At 46.3% G+C, this 23,928-nt stretch overlaps 1 long non-coding RNA gene across 1 annotated transcript; it reads left to right on the forward strand.

Annotated features, from left to right (window-relative positions):
* Window positions 1-12,692: 12,692 nt before the first annotated feature.
* Window positions 12,693-18,898, forward strand: LOC119563812. Its single transcript, XR_005222415.1, has 2 exons — window positions 12,693-12,831; window positions 16,853-18,898. It is a non-coding gene; the product is annotated as an uncharacterized LOC119563812 (long non-coding RNA).
* The last annotated feature ends 5,030 nt before the right edge of the window (window positions 18,899-23,928 follow it).

The raw sequence follows: 23,928 nt of genomic DNA on the forward strand, positions 1-23,928 counted from the left end.
ACCATGCCTCCCCTGAGCCAGTGCAACCGCAGTGACCTCAACCCAAGGGTGGCAACCTGAGAGCAAGAGCTGAAGTTTAAACCATCTGGGCTTCCCGAGATCCGCAACAGTACAGGATACTCAGAGACCTGCAGGATGTGCTCCAGGGAGAGCAGCAACGATCTGGGGTGGCCAATTCTTAAGGACGGTAAACCTGGATGATTGTAAATCTGTTATGGATGTGAGGACTGACACGGTATTCTTCATGTTACCTAAACAGTTTCAGACCTTGATGATTAAATGGAGGACATTTGGGAAGAACTAACGTACTACGTGTGTATTGCACAGCAGATTATAGGATAGTGAATTATGACCAGTTGCATAATTGTGTATTATTTCTTTACATGAGTGTGAACGCAGTGTCAGTGAACAGCCTGGCCTTTTGCTACAAGTCAGGCTGTGAAGATGAGAAGACCCCTTCCTCTGCGAATGGCCATGGGCTGATCGGGAGCTTTGGACCTTAGAAATTGCTGGCGTTGTGCACTGGGGAAGTTGCAAGAAAGAAGCCTGTGAGTAAGAAAGTCACTGAGCTGTGGCAAGGAAAGGCTGCAGTTACATCTAAAGCCCATGTGCAAAGGGGTTATAGCTTGCAACTAAAAGACCTAAAAGATTTATCCCTCTGTTGCATTAAAGAGGGAAAGTGTCTACATAAGAATTGACTTGTTTGAAGAGAAATTCCAGTCTCATATTATCACATACATTCTAATCACGGCACCAGGAGATGAAAAAGTGTTAAATGAATTTTTTTTTTTAAAAAAGGAGAATGATTAGACATCATCCAGGAAGCTGCTGTTTTGATGATTTGATGATGCAAAATAGGATGAAGAGAAACAGCTTTGCCATGTCTGAGCCTGGGAATAATCTATGGAATAGAAAAACAGGGATTCAGAGCAGCTGCAGACTCTGGGGCCTGCTGCAGGAGGCCGGTCAGCCAGTGGCAGAAGGGGCTGTGATAGCTGTGGGGTCAGGGGTGACTTGCAGGAGAGAGGTGATGGTGCATTGCATTTTGTGTTGGATTTTTTGGATTATTTCAGTAAAATGGAGGGTTATCAAAGGATGTTGCAGCCAGCTAGCATTCCCGCAGAATTCACTGCAGCTGCATCATATGCCATGGATGTGACAGAGGTAACTGCTTCATAACCCAGGCTGCAGAGTACCCGGGGTGTTAGTGACACTTGCCTATCAAGCCTCCTTCCACCTCTGCTTTGGTGCAGAGGGAGAGACCGAGACCACTACCCAGCCTAGTCAGAGACTAACATTCCTTCACTGTCTGTGCTCCAAAACTGGAGTCTCTACTTAGCTGCCTGTGGCCAGGATTGGCAGGAGCCAGGATCTCCACTAGCACATTCATACGTAGAGCCCAGCAATCAATGTGTGCGAGTGACCAGAAAATACCCCAGCAACAGGACGGAAATGAAGCTAGGGCTGACACCCGATGCCCAGATCCAGGAGAGTGGGGACTGGCCCCATGCACACCTTTCATGTACCAGAAGTACCAGTCTGGTGATGGGTCCAATGGCGTGAGTCAAGAGAAAGGGAAAAGCAGGCCCATGTGCTGGTGAGAGACTCCTCCTGGGCTGCAAAGCATTATTTCCCATGGTAACCAGCCCGTCAACAAGCCCAAGAGCAGCAACTTGTTTGGAAAACAAGACAGCCCTCAGCTTTCTCGTTGCCTCTCCTGGCATGGTGAGTGGCACGCCCGTTCATCACAGCTGATACTAGGTAACCCCCCTTCTCCTCTGTGCATCCCATGGCGTGAGGATGAGCAATGTCATTGCTCCCCAACAATTATCCATTGAAAGGGTTAGTGCAAGCAGCACACCAATCCCCCAGCAGCTAGATATACACACCACTAGATGTGTGCACACAGCTAGATATACACACCGAGTGCATTCAAAGCGAGTTAAGGTGGCAGAGTCAAACACGCCAAAGTAGAGAAATGCCAGAGTTAAGGGTGTCTAGGCAACCTTAATTCCCCTTGTGCATATGCGGTATTTGATACAATCTTTAACTAGCTGATCACACCCTATTTTCCCACAGGATCCCAGGCTTCTTCAGTGCACAGACTGGACCTGCTCTGGGGATGAATCGGGGTTATGGGTGTGGGGGAGCGGATATGTGATAGGACCCCTGCTTCATCTGTTCAGAGGTTGGAAGGTGTGGACTGTTTGAAGTACTGGAAACAGGCAATTCTAGGCCCACCCAAAACTGAAGGCTTTCCTCTCCTCAACTAAGGGAGGAACCACTAAGTCCAGGCTTCAACTGATTACAGGGGACAATGAAATAGAAAAAAGGAACAGGAGTGAGATCAAAGACTGGAAATCAAGGAACCGGAAGGGGACACTGAGCAGAACCCCCTCCAACAGCTCCCACTGCTCCTCAAAGGCATCTAGGAAGTCAGTGGTCACTGCCCAGAGGAACTCTGCCCAGAGACATGACCTAACCAGGGGATGGAAAGGGGCCCTACGAGCAGAGTCCTGTCCCCTGCCCCCTCCAGCTGCTTCCTCCTCGGGTGATGGATGGACACCTTGGCCAGCGGCTGGAAGAGGCTGACAAGGTCTCGTGACTTAGTGGGGCCACGGATGGGGTGTGCCATGATCAGGAGGCGTGGAGAGAAATGCAGCCACCTCAGGAAGAGGTTCTGGAGGAGCCGGAAGAGGGACTGCCACCTGAGGCTACGTAGACATGCGCCAGCGCCTCCCTCGCGCCGCAGAAGGGACAAATGTCGGGCAAGTTCGTGCATCGCACCAGGCTGGGAGAGGTATAGTGACTGAGGCAGGGGCTTGCAGGAAGAAAATGGACGGTCTCAGGGCTAAGGCAGTTAGCTGCATGCTGCCCTGGAGAACTGGGTTCTATCCCTGCCTTTGCCACACTGTTCCTGGGCCATGACGGGAGAAGTCAATTCTATGAAAATGTTTCATGGCTGGGCCCTAACTGTGTGTTCCTCGTTCCTTGGGTGCCCAGATGAGCAAGCTGGGCTTTGATTTGCAGACATGCCGAGCATTGATGGCTGTGACTGAAGTCAATGGGAGCTGTGCTTTGAATGTAGCAAGTGCTAAATACTCTGAAAAATTAGGCCCCACTTGTCTCAAATCAGGCACCCAAAATTAGTGGATTTTTTTAAATTTTGACTTTAAACCGTGTGCCTTCGTCAGTTCCCTGTCTGCACTCGGGGGATAAAAGCACCCCCTCCTCTTCCAGGGGTGTTGTGGGAGAAATTCATTAATGGCTTTGAAGCGCTCAGGTACTACAAAAAGAAAAGGAGTACTAGTGGCACCTTAGAGACTAACCAATTTATTTGAGCATAAGCTTTCGTGATGCATCCGGTGAAGTGAGCTGTAGCTCACGAAAGCTTATGCTCAAATAAATTGGTTAGTCTCGAAGGTGCCACAAGTCCTCCTTTTCTTTTTGCGAATACAGACTAACACGGCTGCTACTCTGAAACCTGTCAGATACTACAGTGAATACCCTCCTGGGCATGTCTATGGGGGTATTTATCATTTTATGTTCAGGGCAGGATCTAGATAAGCAGTAAATAAGGCCTGGGGCCACACTCTGAATGATTGTGATGTAAAAGGAAATAATGGCCAGTACAGCCATCACCTCCCATCCTGTGCACTGAATGAGGCAGGGGCCAGTATTAAAAAATAGTTATGTGATCATGTAATTAAAGCCCTTGTCTTAATGCATACACACGAGGGGACCAAATTAAAGTTGCACTGGTACATTAGTTCTGGCATTTCTAAACTTTTCAGAGCTTGACTTTGCAATCTCAACAGTCTTTTAATGTAGAGGGTTTTGTTTGTTTGTTTGCTTGTTTGTTTAATATAATTTCCTAAATTTTTAAATAGCAAACTGACACACAAACACCCCGCCCAAAATTCCACCTTGTCAAATTGTATTGACTCCAGCCTGGGTTACCAGCAGGGTGGGAACCTTCAGATTCACAGGACAGACTTCCCCCACTGAGCTAATGGAGCTCCAGCCGTAGTAGGCTGTTATCCTCTATGTGGACCAGCCACCACAAGGGGACAACTCATACACTTTTCAGTGGATTTCATTGAACTTGCGAAGAGCAGAGGGATATTGGAACATAGGAATCCTGGGTTCAAATCCAGTTACTGGGGGGGAGTGGAGAGACACTTCTATCCACATCCCCTGTGCTCCTAACCCCATCTCCCTGACCTTATCTCTCCCATTCGAGTCAAACTGTTTCTTTCTTTTCCTCCACAGTGGGGTGGGGGTTACAGGGAGTGCAGGAGAGACAGGCTCCATGCTCTGAGTTCTGGGGCCTGATTCCACAGCAGCCCCTGGCTGCCAGCCAGTACAACGCAGATGTGTCCTGTTTTGCCCCATGCGGGAGCATGCGCTCGCTGTGCTTGGCAGGGCACTTTTTGGGGGTGGAACATGCTCAGTGGAGACAAGGTTTGGAGAATTTTGCTGCCAGCCATGTGAGCATGTGCAAATGACAAAGTTAAGGGACTCATAATTTGGCTAGATTTGTGTGGATTTTGACAGGGGCAGCAACAGGCACATCCCTGACACCAGGGTGGTCCTCCCCCCCTGCCAAATTTCAAGTTCCTGCTCCCAAGTATGGAGGAGTTGGTGCTTCTCAGTGAACCAGTTGTAAGAATTTTGTAATACAGGCAGCGTGAAACATGCTTTTCCGAACTTCATTATGGGAAACACTTTTGAACCACTTTTGATGAAATTTTCCAAAAGCATGCAGCTTGAGGCAGACATGCAACGTGGACATTGCAGCCCAAATGATTATGTTATAGTAAAGTTAAAAGTAACTGAAACCATGGTTGTATCATAGAAAACATCAGGCTCCCCTTACCTCTACGTGGGGCTACCAGTTGCCCCTATAGCGCTCGTTGCTATTTCTTTATGGCGCACAGAATCGTTTCTCCTCATTTTCTGTGGGGATCTTTTCTAACTTTTTCCCTGCTTTTTTAAAAAAATGTATTTTAATGAGAAGTATCAAGTCCTGGTCTCCCTCTTTTGTCCGGAAGGACAAGTTGGCATTTTTGGAGGACTCAGAATATAAAGTCTTAAATCGCAACAATGCCCCTGCCCTCTGTTCAGCTCTGCGAGCACTGCGGCTTAGATTTCCAGGTTCCAGACTCCGGCTATGTCACATTCACAAACATCCAAAGGCCAAAATCCTCTCAGAAAGAGAGAGAATTTAGAACCCGATATTCTCAACTTTTCCAGTGTTAAAACCTCCAACACATTTTCCCAACATTTATTTTGGTTTTCTGTTCACCTTTACAGCAGGAGAATGGCCAGGGGATAGCTACGGTGTATAGCCATACCTACAAGCCGTGAGGAATTCCTGAGCTCAGCGATCAGATATCCCGATGTAGTGAACGAGCAGGCTTACAGAGCTAGTAGCTGGTAGTCTGAGGCATTAGGTCCAAACCAAACCATTTCCCCCTTTTTAGACTCTACACAAAACTCCAGATTATTTTTTCTTTTGCAAAAGCAGCATTATGTGCAACAAATGCAGATAAAGTGCCTGCCCCGGTTTATAGTCCTGCAGCTTTGATACCCTTTTTGCTTGCATTTTCACATGCTCAGAAGACAACAGGTAATAAATCTGGATAGTTCACACTTTTTCATTTCCTTTTACCTCACATTTAATGAGATTTCTCCTGTAACAAAGGTGCTATTGAAGCTGAATCTTAAACAAAGCCAGGCGAGGATGAAGTGTCCAGCGGATGGGGAATGACAAAAGCTTTTGGGGAGGGGGCAAGAGGGAGCAGGGGAGTTTGGAAAAGTTTTGATTTGGCTTCTGTTCGAGTTTCGGGTGAACATGTTCTTGTTTTATCCAAATCAGTTTGTCCATCCCTGGAACTCATCCCTATAGTCAGGACGACTAGAATAAGGCCCATTAACACGTAGGTGCTAGGGAGCCCACAACACCCCAAGTTTAGTGCTAGCACAATTCAAACCTCAGCCTACATTAAAGAAATGTGCAGTGCTGTAAAGACATGGACGTAGTGACCTCATTGCAAACCCCAGTGTAGAAGCATGGGCTGGGCACACAGTGCGGTTTACACCAGGGCAGTTTAATCCAGATTAATTTGGGTTAATGTTCCACTCAGAACAAACTGGAAAACGCAGCAAAGAAGGAAAGATAGGAAAGCATTCATGAAAATATTGCAGAAGTTATATACTGTGTGCAGAAGTCCCCTGTGCCAGCCTGCCATGGGGAGTGGCCCGTTATCCTTACCCAGAGGATGGGCTACCCTTTAGGGGGGAGACATGTTTATCCAACGTTGAATCCTGCAGAAACAACAGCCACCACAGGGGTTTGAAATTGTTTTAGGAAAGCTCCTAAACTCAAACTGGTGCTGAGAACTCTGAGAAGTTAAAACATCATTTTGCAAAACCTCCAACTCCACCAGGTTTTCCTAGCCCAAAAAACTAGATATTTTTAGTAGCTATTTTACAGAAGACAAAGACTATACCTACAATACGCGCCATGCTGAAGGACACACTGCTGCAATCAGTACTTGCATACCTGCAGCTTTGCCATAGTGTATCTTATTTATCTATTACCGTTAGTTCTTTGGATCTTTGTAATAATACATTAGTGGGACTCCACGTGTGACACGACAGAAATCATGTCCTGGCATATGGACAACAAAATCGGTGCAGGGAAATCTAATGGCCCTCCAGATTCACACAGGCATTTGTATGTTTCCAGCTCATTAACGACCACTCGGATGTAATGACTGGCGGATGGCATCACTGGTCTTTAGCAGAGATTGGCCTAACCCTGGGCTCCTCACACCCCCAGGCTGTGGAGAGGTTGGAGTTTTCTCTGAACTTAGTCGCTTTGGCCCCTCTCTCCTCTGTAATTGAATTTTAAACACAAATATTGCTTTTGACGGGGAGTAACAGGCAACGCAAAGGACGGAATCAAACCCTCACGTCCCATAAACGTTCTTGCTGGAGGTTTCAGGTAGCACAAAGGAGGGTCATCATTTTAGCTGTTGATCGAGCAGTAGAGTCTCTATTGTCTGTCTGGGGTCAGATTTTCCAGGGTTGTTCTGGGCTCCATTTGTACTTCCCCTTTTCATCCCTGTCGCCATTTAAATCCTGTGTCACTTGTTAGTTTTTAAAATGTCACATGTTCAAAAAGAATTAGACTCCTGTGAATCCAGTTCCCTCCCCTTCAGACATGGGCCTCACACCCTAACCCTATGTAAGCCCCGAACCACTCAGCACCATGCAGGCTTGCAAAGGAGACAGTTTCTGTGCTGTAACTCCAGAGCTCATTTCTGGAGAACCCTCCACTTGGAATGAGAATGCCATCAGTTAACTCAGAACAAATATATAATGTAAAGCTGATGAAGTGGGTTTTTGGGGGGTCTGGATTTTCTTCCCTCCCTTCTTGAATAAAGGGAAAGGACTGGAAAAGATCTCTGTCATAACCAAAATTGGCAAATACGCCCAAGCAGAACAATAAAGGGGAAGAGGGTATTCACAGCATGAATTTAATCACTGTAGAGGAATAATAAAGCTTTTGGAGAGAAGCCCTCATTTCTAAATCAGTCAGTTTCAAATGCATTGTAAGTTCCACGTCCAACATCTGTTAGTCCGACGGAGCTGCGTTCCCAACCCAATGGATCTGGAAAAATGCTGCAGTGTTTTAGTAACTCTAGGCAGTTGGCAGTTTCATTTTAAATTGCAGCGTTAATCAGAAACATATTGTCCATATTGTCAACACTTCGTTTAACCAATTCTATAAAGTCAGTATTAGTGTTTAAAAGATTCTGAATTGATGGATGAAATAGTCATCATCCTGCAAGCTAAGCCCAATAAAATAGAGCTAATAATTCAGAGAAATAAGGCAGAAGATACTGGACACACACCAATGGGTGAGATTTCCCTCATTCGCACCTGGTGTTGACAGACTGATCAGTGAAATTGATACAGAAAAAGCAATTCCCCATTGACTGGCTTGATGGGAGCTCCTCTTCCCCCCTATGGTGGGCAAGGCTGCTTAGCAGAGAAACTGGCACCATAGTGATGGGCACATAATTAAATGGCACTAATACATTTTAACCCCTTTACCCCCAGGAGTGGTGAAGGGACAGGGGGCACTTCAATAGGTCTGCCCTACCATCGTCTCTTTCTTTGCACACAGAGAGGGACTCTCTTCTGGCTTGATCCTTGCTGTCCATCTGCTGAGCCGGCTGCCGGAGCCCAGCTCTGGCCAAGGCCCTGCACAGGACTGGCCATGCTCAGATAGAATTACCTAGCCCTCGCTCATGCTGATTTGGGGAGATGGTATTTTTAAAAGCTGCGATTAAGTTTGTTTTTCTTCCAAATGCCCAAGAGGTGCCTAGAGAGAAGCTCTGGCTTCTCGCACTGTGCCGAGAGCCCAGCACTCCCCCAAGTGAAAGGAACATTCTGACAAAGACGAAATTACATATTAATGACGCCTGACTCAAATGCACCTTTTCTGTCTTTTTTGGAGGCGGGGGGAGGGGGGGGATTTTTCTTTTCCCTTCTCCCATTACAGCCTCTCCTGGACTTTGGCAAACCTCAGGGCCCGCCCTTTTTTTCCACAGCAACACAAAGGGAGGGGCTGCCAAGCCAACCAGCCAGCTTTACAGGCTGTGTTTGAGTTGTTATCTTATTGTTATTGCATTTTGGCCTCTTTAATCTGCCTAAATTCAGCGAGATTGCTTGAGCTAAGGGACCCAGGGCTAGTTAGCCAAGTAACCATCGACCGCCATTCCTTAGGCAGTTGGGCTCTCACTCTGGGGTGACTGAAATTATTCGGTACTGGTCAGCACATCTGTACTCTCTAATCCAGTCAGTAAACAGGGGAGAGGCCACAAATACCTTTAAAATATATTTTAAGATCTTGTCATTTATCAAAGTCTGATTGTTTCTGTTTGCAGCCAACCCACCATGGAACTCATCCAGCCAGTTCACAGCTTCCCAAACGTGAACAAGTGAAGCCCCGCGAGGTTCAGACTCCCCTGGAACAGGTTTGGGTAGAGCACAGAGGGCCAGTCACTAGCTCTTTCATCCAGCCTGACTCTTCCACCCAGAGGGGACTCTTCAAGCCAATTAATCGAATATTCGGGACACCAAATACTGGCACATGCATAATGGGCCGCGCATGTTCCTGGGCATCCCTGGAGCTTCCAAACAACCTGGCAGTTCCAAAGCATCAGGCCATGTCCTGGAGACCTCTGTGACCCACTGCTTCGTTAAGCTGCCTCCCTCCAAGGCTCCTGCTCTGTGAACACCTCTGCCCCGACTCCCTCTTTGCTCCTGTGCTGCAAAGCTACTTCACAGTGAGAAGAATGTCAGTCGCATCTGACGGAGGCCGGAGAGAGAAATAACCCAGCAAGCTGCCTGAGAGCCCCGTGTGGACACGCTCTTAGAAAAAGGAGGGGTTGTCGGGGTTTCCGTCTATCGCCAGCACTAGTGAACAGCTGCTGCTTGTGAGGAGAGAGAGAGCAAGCCGGCCGAGGGGTGCTGAGTCTTCCCTTGGACAAAGCAGCAGGAGCTGTGCCGTGGCAAGCAGTCCTGCTGTAGGGATGGACGAGCTGGACTTGCAGGACTGACTACTAGGATACCTAGTAAGTAAAACAGCTGCCTCTGTCCCTCTCTCTTATGCAGAAAAGCACCTAGGAGGGGTGAGTTTCTGGACTGGAATTTACAACTGTCACAACAAGGTGGCAGAAAGCGGCAGCAATGGGTAGACTGGGGTGTTATCATGGTGTCATTGCTGGAGGCCAATGGGGATGAGGGTCCTTTTGCCTTTGCCCTGGAGCAGGTCTCCCTTCCCCGGTCTTTCCAGATTTGACCTGGGTTTGCATGATATATTCCCCTGGAGTCAGATCAGCCCATGAATGGCTGCAAGGAACTGAATTTCCTCCACCTCAGCTTGCTTATTAATGCAGGCTTCTGAAAACATTTCTCCAGACTGTGAGCAGGGGCCAGATTCCAAATCTAATTGCATGAAACAAGAGGCTTTCAACACTTCTCATCCTACAAAAATAGTTTCCATTTTGACTCCTGATCTCCTTGACAAAGTATTTGAACGTTGTTGTTTTTACTGCAATCTGAGTATAAAAAAATAGCTCCGCTCACTGAACTTGGAAGCCATGAAATAATAACCCAACAACACAGGCCTTCTTGGAAAATTCTTCTGAGAATAACACTGCCCTTGGGCATGTCTAGAGCCTTGTTTGTTAACACAATCTCTTTTCAGAATTAGAGCCTTTATAAAGCAAGACTTATTACATCGGAATATTCTGCTCCCTTCATCATTACACAGGCCCCTGTTACTAAATTAATGTAACCCTTTTTAGGGTGGTATTTTTTGAATTTAGTTTGGGTTTAGGTAGCTGCTTTTGAGAAAATAGGGAGGGAGGGCGGGAAATAGCTTCTCCACAAATACTCAGGCCAGCCAAACTTTTCACGGTATCTGCCTCAAACTGAAGAAGGTAAAAAGAGGTTGAAATGAAGGAAAACAATTGCATTTCAGAAAAATCTCAATTTGCATTGGAACGGAGAGTGCCTGCCATGGGCAGGGAGACACTGGGGGCTGGGGCATGTTTCCTACAAAGCAGGATTTCTGAGCAAGTTGGGAAAAATAAAAATAAATGAAGGCCTCAGTTCTTCAGACAGTTACGTGCGGGGTTCATTTATTCAGGCGAGCAGGCCTATTGACTTCAGTGGGACCATGCACACATTTAAAGCTAAGCACAAGAGTGAGTGTTTGCAGGGTCCTGACCTAAATGTTTTAATTGCACAAACCAGATGATCGTGGTCCTCCCCCAACCCTTCTCCCAAAGCAATGCTGGCAGCAGGACAAAGATGAGCAGCGTGGCAGCTGAGGTCAACAGCGTTGCTTATCATGCTACTACAGTGTAGGGCACAGGTGACTGGAGTCACCAACCCAAATCTCGGGCAAAGCCAGAGCCTTAAAGTCACCCAAAGCTTGTGACAAGGAGAATTCACAAGCAATATGCTGCGTTGTTCTGCACTGCCTTTTCTGCAAATAAGCCACCAGACCACGGCAATATGAGCAGGATCTGCCCTTCTCAGCAGACCCCTTCTGAAACACTATGCCGTTAGGCCAGACATCAGAGAATAGCACTGGTTGAGGACAGAAAAGTCTTGCTTTGGAAGGATCACACCATTCCACATAGCAATGCCCATAATACAAAGATAGAACTCCCTCTGGCCCTGCAATCAGCTGGATCTCAGGGGTACCTGCGGTCTGGAATGTCCGTTCAGCCCCTCTCTCATAAATCACCCCTCCCAGATCCTAGGAACCACACTGTGTTACCAAAGATAGGCCTCCTGGAAGCCAAGCAAGCCCAGCTGCACTGGGGAAGAAACTGAAGGGCTAGGCCTGGCCCTGGACTGCGCCATCTCGTCCATCAGCACAGCAACAGGAGCTGGCCACGCATCACTGGGGCAGAACTTCCCTCGTGGCATCGGCATCAGGAGAAGTGGCTCCCCAGGTCATCAGTTTTCTCGTGGCTCCATCAGCGCCTGGTACTGAGCCATTGCCCTCCCACTGAGGGGCAAACACCCTCCCCTGGCCCCCAGAGCGGGAGTGAGAGCTGCTTGCAGGAGTGAAGGACCGACATCCTCCCCAGAGGTGGGGAGGGGAGACTGGGTCACTTGGGGATGAAGGGGCCTGGTGGAGCTACACAAACTCACACGTCCACTCCCCTCCCCACACCAAGGACAAGGAACTGTGTTTTGTTTTGTTTTTTTCACACTGTCAGCCCCAGCTGGCTACTGGCCTGAGCATTGTTAGGCATTTACTAGGCTATTCAGGCTAAGGAGGAACTCCATTTTATCCCAAAGCTCCTTCATGTTTCCTCAGAGACAATAAAACGGGCTTAACTTGGAGTTAGCTGGTGGGGAAGATAACGCCCTCCTCTCAGTGCCCGGAGCCTCTCTGCACCCGCAGTCTTCCAAGCCTGAGCTGTTTGGCTAATGAAAGGTTTGTGGAACAGAGAGCTGGACTGGATCCCGCCTGGTGCATTGTCTCCTAAGCTGCCCACCCTCTTCTGATTCCAGGCTTGGTTGCTCGGGGAGCTGCATGGAAAACAGAGAAAAGGAGGGCTGCTGCTTCAGTTTCTCCTCATGTCCCTAGCTGTTTGCTGTTTAGAAGAATGTAAGATCCTGCTGCTGCTACTGGAATCATCACGTCTGGTGGCTTGTGAGCTGGTTTTCCCAAACCCAATGCAGGGTCTTGGTTGTTTTTTTAAGGAACTTGCTGAGATAACTCTGGAGAGAGGCCTCTTGTTCCAGACAGCCCTTGTAAGCAGTCAGCTGAGCTGTAGCGGGGATCTTGTTTATCTCTACACTCTGATCAAAGTCTGAACACAATCAGATTACGCCTTTTCCTGGTAAAACGGGGACTCACCCAGTTTTGCTGATCCTGCTGCACTGCGGTCTAATGGTTACACTGCACTCAGCACAGGAGAGGTCAGGATTTCACTGCAGGTCTGTCTACACAGCAAAGACAAACCCATGGCTGGCCTGTGCCAGCCAACGAGGGCTCGCGGGGCTCAGGCTGCGGGATGGTTTCATTGCTGTGTAGACTTCAGGCTCAGACTGGAGCCCAAGCTCTGGGCCCCTCCCACTTGCAGGTTCCTAGAACGCAGGCAGCAGCCGGAACTCAGTTGTCTGCACCGCAGTGACACAGCCCCGCAGCCCAGGCCTGAGTTGGCTGGCATGGGCCAGCCACCCGTTAGTCTCTGCTGTGTAGACAGACTCTGAGAAGTTACGGTAAGCTGAAAAATAAGTGTGAATTTCATAAACTATTTTTTCCAGTGTGAATTTTCCTGAAATTTCATAAGTTTGCATCATTCAGAGGCTTTCAACATCATTAAAATGTCTCCCAATTACTGGGAGAGAAATAAAATAACACTCAGTGAAAGAACTTTTCCGCCTTATGGTAAACTTGTCCAGTTATGCCTCATGCATAAATCTTTTCAGAGAAGAACTTGTCTTAGAACAAAGTGCTTTTTTCTCCCCAAGAACCACAGAAGTTTGATACAGAAAATCCACTTTCTGTACCATCTTTCCCCTTTTTTCCTACCCCTTTCAAGGCCTCATATGGGACCAACACACTCTTCTGGGCAAGATATAGATTCCTCCATGAGCCCATCACTGTCACTTTGGGGATCAAGCCAGCAGGGCAGAGAGAGGGTCTCTCTGTATACATGGTGCTGGCAGTCCCAGCTAGAGTGGGGTGAGAATGTCCAGGCTCTAACTGCTAGCTCCGATCCCCCTCATGAGGGTGTCTGGCTGGGCAAGCTGCATTGCTTCTCGTGCCATACACAGTGCTCTGCTGGACGCACACACCAGAGCGTGCCCTCAATTCACCGTCTGCTTCATCCCCAAGCAGATGATTGTATGTATTGTTAGCTAGAGCCAGTTATAAAACCGAAACAAAGGCAGTGATATTTTCTATTCTAAATTGAGTGGAAGGAAGCCTCAGAGCTGCCTCTCCGTTCTCAAGCCACAGCCCAGCTCTGCAAAGGAGAAACCAGGTCTTGTTTGGTTACCAGAATTATAGTCCATTGGAGATTTGGATTGATTTTAACAGCACACAGCACCAGTGGTGGAAGAATCACTGGCCTTGCTGCTGTCTCCTGATTTCGGCTTTTTTTTTTTTTTTTTTTTTTTAATATAAATCTGTTAAAAACTTGGTTTAGTTATTGAACGAGAACAGCTGCTGAGTCATCACAGGGGTTCTCTCTTAACCTGCTGAATTCGTTAATGGTGTATGGATTTCACCACTAGCACCTAGGGTATTTGGGACGCTCCTTGCCCCGTCCAGTTATAGAGCAGCCCTCTGTTGAGAGCACAGCCTGGCTGGGTTTAGCTGTGGATGGAAAGAACTAGGCTCAGATTACAGCCCTGCACTAGCATAAAGTGCACGGATGATCACCTCCGGTGGGAACGTCTGAGGGAGCTTCCCCAGCTCACAGATCTGTTCTCTTGGTTTCTGGGCCATTCAGAATTCTGTGCAGCACCTGGGACATGGCAGCCGGTGCAGGGTCAGCCCATGTTTCTGAGTGACTTGGGATATATTTGCCATAGCTAGAGGCTTAAGTGTATTCCCATGTCAGCTTTTACCAGTGTTACCTGAAGCTTCAGGGAAATGCAGAGAACTGGGAGAACAACAGACTGTACTTTAATTTCCCTCAAACAAACCTGACTTGCCCTTTGCAAATGTACTAGTTAATCTGCCAATAAATGTCTCAGACATACTATATGAATAATAAAGTCTGCAGTTTGGCATGCTTCTTATCGCCTAAAGACATATTGCTAGATTCAGCTTCCCATTAACTACTTCAGCTCTGGAAACACAGAGCCTACAGATTAGATTGCTGCCTTTCTCTGTGCTCTGGTTTCATTTCTAAAACCCAGCAAGATCTGCAGAACATTCCACACATTGCAGCTGGATTATCTTCTTGCACCACTGCTAAACCCTGGAGTTTATCACCACGGCAATTACACTGGCTGCCAGTTGCCCACACACATTTTGAGAGAGCTCTCCTGTGATCCATAAGGCCTCACACAGTTCAAAGCCAACTTTCTCCTTCCTTTACAGGATATGCATTAAACACAGGATTTGGGGGTTTGCCAACATCTAATGTAGGCAGGGCCAGCTCGGAGGGGGCAAAAGGGGCAGGTCTTGCTGACCCCTTCATCTGAAAGGGCCCCAAACCAAGTGGCGTTGCCATCTGGTGCACAGGGCCACGGCACCACTCGGGTTTGGCCCACCGGCCCCTCCGTCTCAGCAACACTAAAGCAACGCTCAGCATGGGACGTGGGCTCAGCGCTGCGGGACCGGAGCCAACCCGGGCTCACTATCCACCCCCCACCCCACCTGGGGGGCCTCCCCTCAGTGGTAATTTTTTGGAGAAGGTAGGGGTGAGTAGCTACAGACTTTGTCTGGGGCCCCCAGAACATCTGTGTGACCCTGAATATAGGAAAAAGATCTTTGGGGATGGAGGGCGAGTCTTTCTGTTCCAGGTCTCAGCCTCTCTGTAGATGTTGTACGGTCTGCAACATTTTGTTTTACTTAGCAAGTCCATTTTTTTTAAATTCCTCCAATGTTTTTATCGGCCTTCACTGCTGTGGGAGAGTTCCTCTCTTTTCCCTTCTTTGATTCTTTTGAACTTAGGAGCTTTACTAAGTTGTGAGGCAGGTTGGTGCTGTGACTAAAGCCCTGGGCTGGGAATCAATAGACTTGAGTTCTGTTTCCACCTCTGTCTCTCAGTCATTACATGATGCTGGGCAAGTCCTTTGCCTCAGTTTTCCCACATTAAACATGGTAATAATGATACTACCCTTTCTGAAACACTTTGAAATCTACCGGTGAAAGCTAAATGCCAAGTAGCATTATTTATTGTGATTTTACTTAAATTTCTTAAAGGACAAATTTAACACAAAATATTTACTGCAAAAATTGCTAATGAAAGCAAAAGTTGCTAAAATTCAAAATATTTTTACTAACTTTTGTAAAGTACCAAGATTCACAAGGCATTACACTAAAATGCAATAAACCTAACATGAATATTAATTTAGAAAATGATTTAGAGGACTCCAGATATTAAGAATCAGCCCCATCTTATTGCCTCTGGAAGCTTAAACTCTCACGTTTATATATAACAGCATTTCATTTGTCCTAATAATATTAACAAACCAATCTGTGGGGCTGTGCTGCTGGGTGAGGAGAATGGCCGTTTGAAATACAAAAGCAAAAAAAGCATTCGGAGCCATTTGTCCAGGGCTGGCTGGGTTGCCCCTTGAAAACCTACGTCCTGACTTTCAATTTACCCATCGGAATCTTGCTGCTGCCTGGCTCTTTCTGTCTCTATCACGAAGGGGATTTTTCAGCAACATATCAGCAAAATACAAAAGCACAGAAAGCATTCCTCAAACCGCTTATTCTTGAGCTGCACAAATCCTTACTATGTCATGCATCCAAAATAAATACATACATACACACACACACACGGATTCTGATGGTCTTTTCATATACTCCAGCCACATCTGGCAAGATACACCGGCATGTTTAGGGAGGTTATACTAAAAATATATATGTCAAACATGCTACACATACATGAAATATTTATTCCATGAGCAAAATTTCCTTATGGCAGGTCATGCGAGAACATGCATTTGCAGTTTATAAATCTCTGAAACAAGCGACTGAAGCAGCCAGCAGGCACAAACCTCTTGTAAGCTGGCTCATGAGAACATCCCTTTTAATTTATATTTTGGTTAATTTTAGCATCATTTTCTTGGTCTCCTACCACTTCAGCCAAACCAGGAGCATTTGGTAGATATTAAAAGAACAATGTAGGTTTTACACTTCCTGGAACTCGTGGCTGTGGTAACTTAAGCATTCAGTGTGCAGATAGACAAATAAAACGCAAATGAAAAAACTAAAAGTAGAAAATGTCTCCTCATTTGGGAGTGAGTCAGTAGAAAGAACCTAATCTTCCTTTGAATTTGTAGGGCATTAAAGTTCTAAAGCATTGTGGTGGCATGTGTCTATTTTTCTTCCCACAGCCATATGCTATTGGTCTACATGTCCTGATTCAGGGAAGCCTCCCTTTTCAGTACTAAATTGAAGCATACCCTTAATTTTAAGCACATGTGTCTGTGCAGTCCTGTATCTGGGTCTAAACCGCTCAGAAAGGCAAACATTTTCCTATGTTAGGCGAAAAACAGGTTTCTGTATAACAATAAATACATCTCTTCATCCACTTCTCTCCCTATGTCACAGATCCGTGACCCCGAGCCCTTCTTTAACACAACTGACAACATCACTAATTCATCAAAGAAGCCGGGAGGAAAATGGCCAAAAAGAGAGATGAAGAAAAAAGACCAACAACGAACGACGATGGATCACGCTGTTTATGTCAGAGACTTTCCCAAGAAATGTCCAGCTGTTCATCTCAAGCCAGTTCCTGGAACAAGCAGTGCCGCAGGTACTGGGTGAAAATGACACAGCGAGCGATGGATTTACGCATCCATAGCAATGCTAAGGAATCTAGCTTCACTGGGGCTCGTCCAAGCCCAGACCGCTCCACTCGTCTGAGATGGTGGAAATTTCGCTCCTTGGCTATGTGTTTGTTTTGCCTTCAGATCAAGTTCCTCCTTCTCCCTACAGTGCCAGGAGCTTGGCACAGGGGCTGGGAGGTCTCCTGCATTGGCAGCAGCTTCCAGGGCGAATGGAAACTCAAAGGCTTACATGAAAAACTATATAGCCCTGTCATCCTCTCAGCTCTGTGGGAAGGTTTGGCGAGCAGTTAACAGAAAACAAGTTCAGAATAAACTTCTTACTCTGCTCACTTGGATTGCTCTGGGGAGTTCTCTAGCTCAAGTAATAAAGTAAATGGCTCTTTTTAGAGCTGAGAGTAGGAGAAAGGCTTTTTGTACTGCCGTCCCATAGAAGTCAACATAGATTCCTTGAAAAGAGAGAGTGAGTGAGAATGAACTGTAGATAAAATATTAAGGGACAGATTCTGTCTTGTCCTGCATGACCACACAAGGGATGATGGGACTCTCCTGTGTGGCTATCCACTTTGGGTGTAGCTGCATGGTCAGCAAGCAGAGTCCATGAGGCCACTAGATGTGTCCCCACATGCATATGGACGGGTGTGTCATGGAGAACAAGTGGGACTTTGATCCAGCACCTCTCCTCCCATGTGACACTGGCACGCCTGCACCAGGTCAAGAGCTGGCATAGGGTACGTCCCCCTCTCCCTTCCCCTCAGGGAGCTGGGCAATGGACTAGGATGGAGTCACAACAACATGCTGCCTTGTGCACGGGGCTTGTGACAAAGCCATGACTGAGCTCTACAATAGGCACCAATGAACTCCAGGCACAAGGGGTGCGGTGGGGGGACGGGATTCTTCTCCCTTCATTTAATGCTGGCCATCTCAGTGCTCAGCCAAGTGCTTCCCCATTCTGAAAGGGTTCCCCTGGCTGCAGGGCTCCTGCAAAGCGGCGTTGCCGGGGTGCAAGGAGGGCATGGCCATGCGGAAGCGTTCTTCTCCCTCAGGACCCGTGTGGGATTAGCTCTTCAGAGGAAGGTGCGAAAGGCCAATCCACTGCGAAACGTTCCAGGAGCCATATGAGGAACCTCCCAGAGATTCATGTCTCTTTTCGGAGGGGTTTCTCTCACACACAGGACCAATGTGGCCCATAAAATACAGCGATAGCACAAAGGGAGTGTGAACAGAGGGACAGGAGCTTTTCTCTCAAGGCCTTAAAAAATTTGATTGTTCTGTTGTAACAAAAATAGCTTCACGTTCTGGCTGAACTGGCAGTGCGCTGGGGTGCAGCTGGCTTGTCTCGGGGACCAGGTGCGGGAGAGGTACTTCAACCGTTGCTGGCAGTTCTTTGCTGTACACAGTGACGGGCTGTCAAGTTTGTGCTTCTCTGTGGATACCTGGATGGTTTATGCTTAATTTAGGTGACAAGCGGCAGACAATCTATGGATTTACACCAGGGGTGAATTTGTTCCACCTTTTCAAAACACCTGTTGTTTTACATTTGATGTAGAGCAGCTCAAAGCATTTTCAACAAAACAGTTTCCCCATCAGAAAATGCAATTTAATCAACATCAAAACATTTTGCAGAAACATGCAGCATTCAACAAAATTTTCAAGGGGAAAAAGTCAAACAAACGTAATAAAACATTTTGACATTATCAAAATGAAATGCTTTGATGGTTCCAAAGAGAAAGCTTTTGGAATCCTCATTTCCTGGGAAATTTCAACTTTTGATTCTGATTTAGAATGAAAACAAATTTTGAAATGTCAATTTCCCACAGAATGGAAATTCTGATTTCTGACTAGCCATAGTGTGAAGTCATTTCTGTTTCACTTTTACAGCTAATGATAAAACAATTATACTAATGCCTCAGCTATTTCATAGTAGCTGACACAGCATATTCAGTTACATGTTAGCACACAAAGAAACAATCACAGACAATCTAAACAAAGAGATGAGTGAATGCAGAGTCAGTTAGAAGAATGCATATGCACTACATGTTGTTCTGATTCAACATTCGTATTTTTCTGAAGATAAATAGCTAATTGTGAACTGTAAGTCATATAAGCAGAAGCTGCAAAGAAAAAAGTTTAGTGGAGTGCAAAAGCTGATGGAGGTCTGGGAGTAAGACGATCCCTGTAAAGAGTGTCCATTACTCTAGAGCAGCCTCTGGAGTTTGTTTAAAGGTTCGAGTAGGGTATAGTCATGTTCTCTGTTACCTGGCACTTTGGAGTTCATCCTTTGCAGATGCTAACAGGTGCTAACCATAGCGGTGGGCATCGGGGGCTCAATCCAGAAAGGTAGTCAGCACCCTGGCCCTGACCCAGCAAAGCTCCTAAGCATAGGTTTACTGAATAAATGGGACTGGTCATGTGCTTAAAGTCAAATATGTGTGCAAGTGTTTGCTGGACCAGGACCAGAGCTCTCTGCACTTGGCAGGATCAGGCCTCCATGTCAGAACAAATCTAACTGGATCAGACAGAGAACAATATTCTGAAAATTCAGTTACTAGAAGAGAATGGGTCCAGCAGAGAAAGATCTTTCCCTTTCTTGATTACAATGGGAAATTTATCCATGGCATCCATTGAAGAATGCTCAAGGAAGGAGGTGCAACTCAAATGTACCAGAGACTAAGATACCATGGTGATGGGTACATAGACAGACGTCCATCATGTCTACCCCATATCTTCTCCCCCATGCACCACAGAGTCTTGCAAATGGTACTAAAGTTTCTGGAGAGACTCACTCCACACCAAAGTCACAAATACTTATATAACTGATATTATCAGAGACGACAAGTAGCTATCATTTGGTTTGAGCCTACGGTGAATTAGCAGTACACTGATGCATTTGCAGAAGACAAATGCCCCAGCTGGTAATTGCATAACATGGATTTGTTAAAAATGCAGTTTTGTCTTTCATATTAGGCAAAACCCACAGGTATTTACAAAGGGAAAGACAGAGAATTTACCAGAAAATAGCGTGTAATTTTTTTTAAGCCAAAAGAACAATTAAGAAATTGCCACTTAAAGAGAAATCTGCTAAAGTGAGAGAATTCGTTCTATGTTTGTATATGATCCCAGAGGTAGAAACCTGTTTCCAATCCCCTCTCAGCCTTCCACCACTAGCAGAACTGGAGTTTAAGTGGACATATTATCAGTTTTCAGAGTAGCAGCCGTGTCGTTTTCCCCACAGTGTTTACAATCTCGGGGAAAGTGAAGAGCTCCCAGTGGTGATGAGCTGGAGTTAAAGAACACGCTGCTGACTCATTGGTGTCCTGTGTAAAACTTGTGTAGAGGGATGCGACTTGGTTGTTAAACTTCTCCATGGATTTGTAAGCATGTTTGAGAACGCCAGTGATCATGTGCAGCCATCAGAGCTGATGTAGATCTGACACAGAGTCTGAATAGGGCCTTCGGTCTCTTAGAAGCTTAGAAAAAAAGGACTTTGAGCTTCAGAGCCTTAGAGCCTAAAGAAAATAAAACCCTTGGTAAAATAAGCGGATCAGATAAGCCAAGAGAAAATGGAATTGCATAAAGTAAAAATAACTAATCTATCTGGTTGTCACCACATAGGAAAAGCAAGAGCTAATAATAAAAGAAATTGTGGCTCTGTTGGATGCTTTCCCCATTGGTTCCAGGGTGCTTGTCTGTTGGTTGGTTTGCTTGTTTTCACTGTAGTGAAAATAGGAAGAGTGGTAAATGGTGTTGGTGAAATCACCTCACGCACAACACATTGAATCAACTCCCAAAAGCAGTCAGGACCCTTCTAAGTCATTTAAACCCAGGAACTGCTAATATTAAATCCTCAAGAGACAAATATCCCTCAGCCCAAATCCTCCAGCTACGAAAAAACAAAGTGTTTTAGTTCTGGAATATGTAGGTTGGCTCTTTAATATTCGCTCTGCTGCACAGACACAATACAAGTACCATAATGCTTTTCTAAGGGCTCAGAAGTTTCAGTGAGGCCCCTTTTTGACTCACGGAAGGAATTGGGTTCACATAACCCTCACTTAAAAAATAGACCAGCACATTTTTGCTTTATCAATCTCTGTTTGCTAAAGACTAAGGCTTAGTGATCTGAAAAGGTTATTTTGAAGCAAGGTCACTCTTGCTGCCACAGGTCTAATAAAACAAAACTATAGCCAAATTAGAAACATATTTCATCTAATAGGGGAAAATATAATTGGTGAATCTGTCTGGTGTTTGACCTACACTATTTATGCTAAATGGAGGTTTAAATATATCACAATGTGGAATGCACGAGAAAAGCTGCATTCACTATATTTTCTGTGCTATGCTCCCTTGTCCTTAACCCTTCGCTTCCATTAGCTTTGGCAGCATTACACGGAGGCTATAAAGCAAGGGTGATGCCCAAGCTTTTCAAAAGTGAGGAGTGACTCGGGGCGACCAGCCTGACACACCTCCAAGGGGGCTGCACACTTCAGAAAGTGCTGAGCTCCTGCTCTCTGAGAATTAGGTCTCTTTAAGGTGTCAGGTTTGGCACCCATAAACTGAGGCACCCAAAATCATGAGTCAGGACTGATGATGGAGGAGCTGTTTTAAGACAGTTATTTAAATGGTAAGATCTTTGGGAAATATGTTTCTGGAACGCCTGAATGGAGATTCTGGGGGGTACCACAACACAAATAATAATTAATAATAATGCTGCAGCCATGAACTAACTAAACATAGAACTCAGATGTGTAGGACTGGAAGGGACCTCGAGAGGACATCTAGTCCAGTCCCCTGCACTCAAGGCAGGACCACGTAATGTCAAAGCCAAGGTAGGACTCTAAATTTTCAAAATTAAAATGAATACAAAAGCTTCAAACCAGAACGCTGGAGCTTAGAGAAACTTACTGGGTGGTTATTGATGGACTGCCATGGGCAGAGTTCCCCAGGCCTGGCTGCCATCCAACATACGCAGGAATGAAAAGCAAACTTTTCCTAGAGCCAGTCAGCTTCGGATCAACGTTTTCACAAAAGTGGTTGAAAAAAAGGGGCTTCCCTCTGCCCATATTGAAATGAATTCGAGTGTGAGTGGATGGTCGCTCCTTGCCCTGGTCTGAGCATGGGGCTTTGGACCTTCTGTACTGGAACCGCCCTAGGCATATCATTAAGTTGTGATCAAAATTCAAGCTACACAAACTCTTTGCTAGCCCTGGAATGGACACCCAGGAAAGACCCTCACCGCTATGGCATGCGCTGGTTGATGATGCAGGAGAATTGGTGGTCAACCCGCTGTTTATCATTCCTATTGCTAAGAGAAATCCTCCCGCACCTCCCTGTGATTTATGTTCTGAGGGGACCCTTGAGCAGCAGTGATGGATGAAAAAGATGGTCTAGGTTTACTTAGTCCTTCCTCAGCACAGGAGGCTGGATTTGATGACCCCTCAAGGGCTCTTCCAGCCCTACAAGTCTAGGAGGTTATTAAAAGGGAAATCATTTGAAAGGGTCCATCTCTTGATTCTTCACAGTTATGTAACATTTCATAAAGTTCAGAACAAATTGATTCCTGACTCCTTTGTGTGACAGCAGCCAGCCCGGTGAGCTAGCAAGCCACAGCCTGGGGAGCGGGAAACTGCTCCCCCTGAGCCACTGCAAAACTCAGCCACTCTCTCTGTCCAGGAAGGCACCATCGTGTGTGCAAAACAAGCTACAAGACTCCTCATCAGGCCCGTTGCCCAGGAGAAGAAAGCACTGCGGTGCAGCTAGAGTCCGCAGCGGTGGAGGACAGGCCGGCACACAGGGGCTCCGCCAATGGGCGCATGGTGGGAGAACTCCCAGGGTAGGAACTCCTGAGTCACGCTGACCAACATTGTCTCCTTGTTTCCTTGTATGCCCCTGTCTGTCAATATCCACCTGTTGTCTCTTGTCTTGTGCTTTGATTGCAAGCAGGGAGGCACCGTCTTTGCAGTCAGTGTCTGTACGGTACCTACCGCAATGGGGTTTTGGTCCAAGACTGGGGCTCCTAGGCAATAGGTGATACAAATCATTTTCTCAGCACTTGCTGATAACCGAGAAAGGAGGGATTTGGTGATGAAGTACCTCTGAAAGAAGTGGAAACAGACACGGTTTATTCAGTTCTAGACACTGCCTAGCTGTAAAATGCAGACGGTAGGTCAGCCTCTGCAAAGCCCAAATCCAGTCGTCTCTAGATGACAGAAAATCCTGCCATGCCTTTCAGCGTGTCTCAGTGTCCATAGGGCCAGGATAATGCTCAGCTTCTCAGAAATACAAAGACAGCCCAGCGATGGCATTCATTTCCTATATGGCACCATCTACCTAATGCAACCTTCTTGGGAGCTGCAGCTTCCATTACATTTAATCATTTCCAACTGCAGCTTCAGACGGAGGGCAGCTTCTATGAAAGTTAATTACTTTCCCCTGCCTCTTGCATGGTAAAGGTGCCTGGTATAAAGTTATGGCTGCTAATCAAAGGAAACTTCTAAACACTGCTATATGGTACTCATTACGCACTCTCTCTTGGTGAGGGACATGCGCTAGTCGACATGATCATGCATGTTAATATGTTTCAGCAAAAATCCATGAACTCTCAGCCAAACGTTCGTAGCTATGATTCATCTCTCATAGGACTTATGACTCAAAACAAAAAATCCCAATCAAACAAACAATCATTCAAGCTCAAAGTCTCTAGCAACTTGACTCCTTTTAGCCAGGAAGAGGTGGGACTCCTGGCTCGTCCCACTGAAATATTTACAAAGATCACTTAACACGGACAGGAAGAAACTCGTCTCATCAGGGCATTGCTTTGGTAGCCAGAGGTACATGAAAAAC

Source organism: Chelonia mydas, chromosome 15, assembly GCF_015237465.2.
Source record: "Chelonia mydas isolate rCheMyd1 chromosome 15, rCheMyd1.pri.v2, whole genome shotgun sequence".
NCBI lineage: Eukaryota > Metazoa > Chordata > Testudines > Cheloniidae > Chelonia > Chelonia mydas.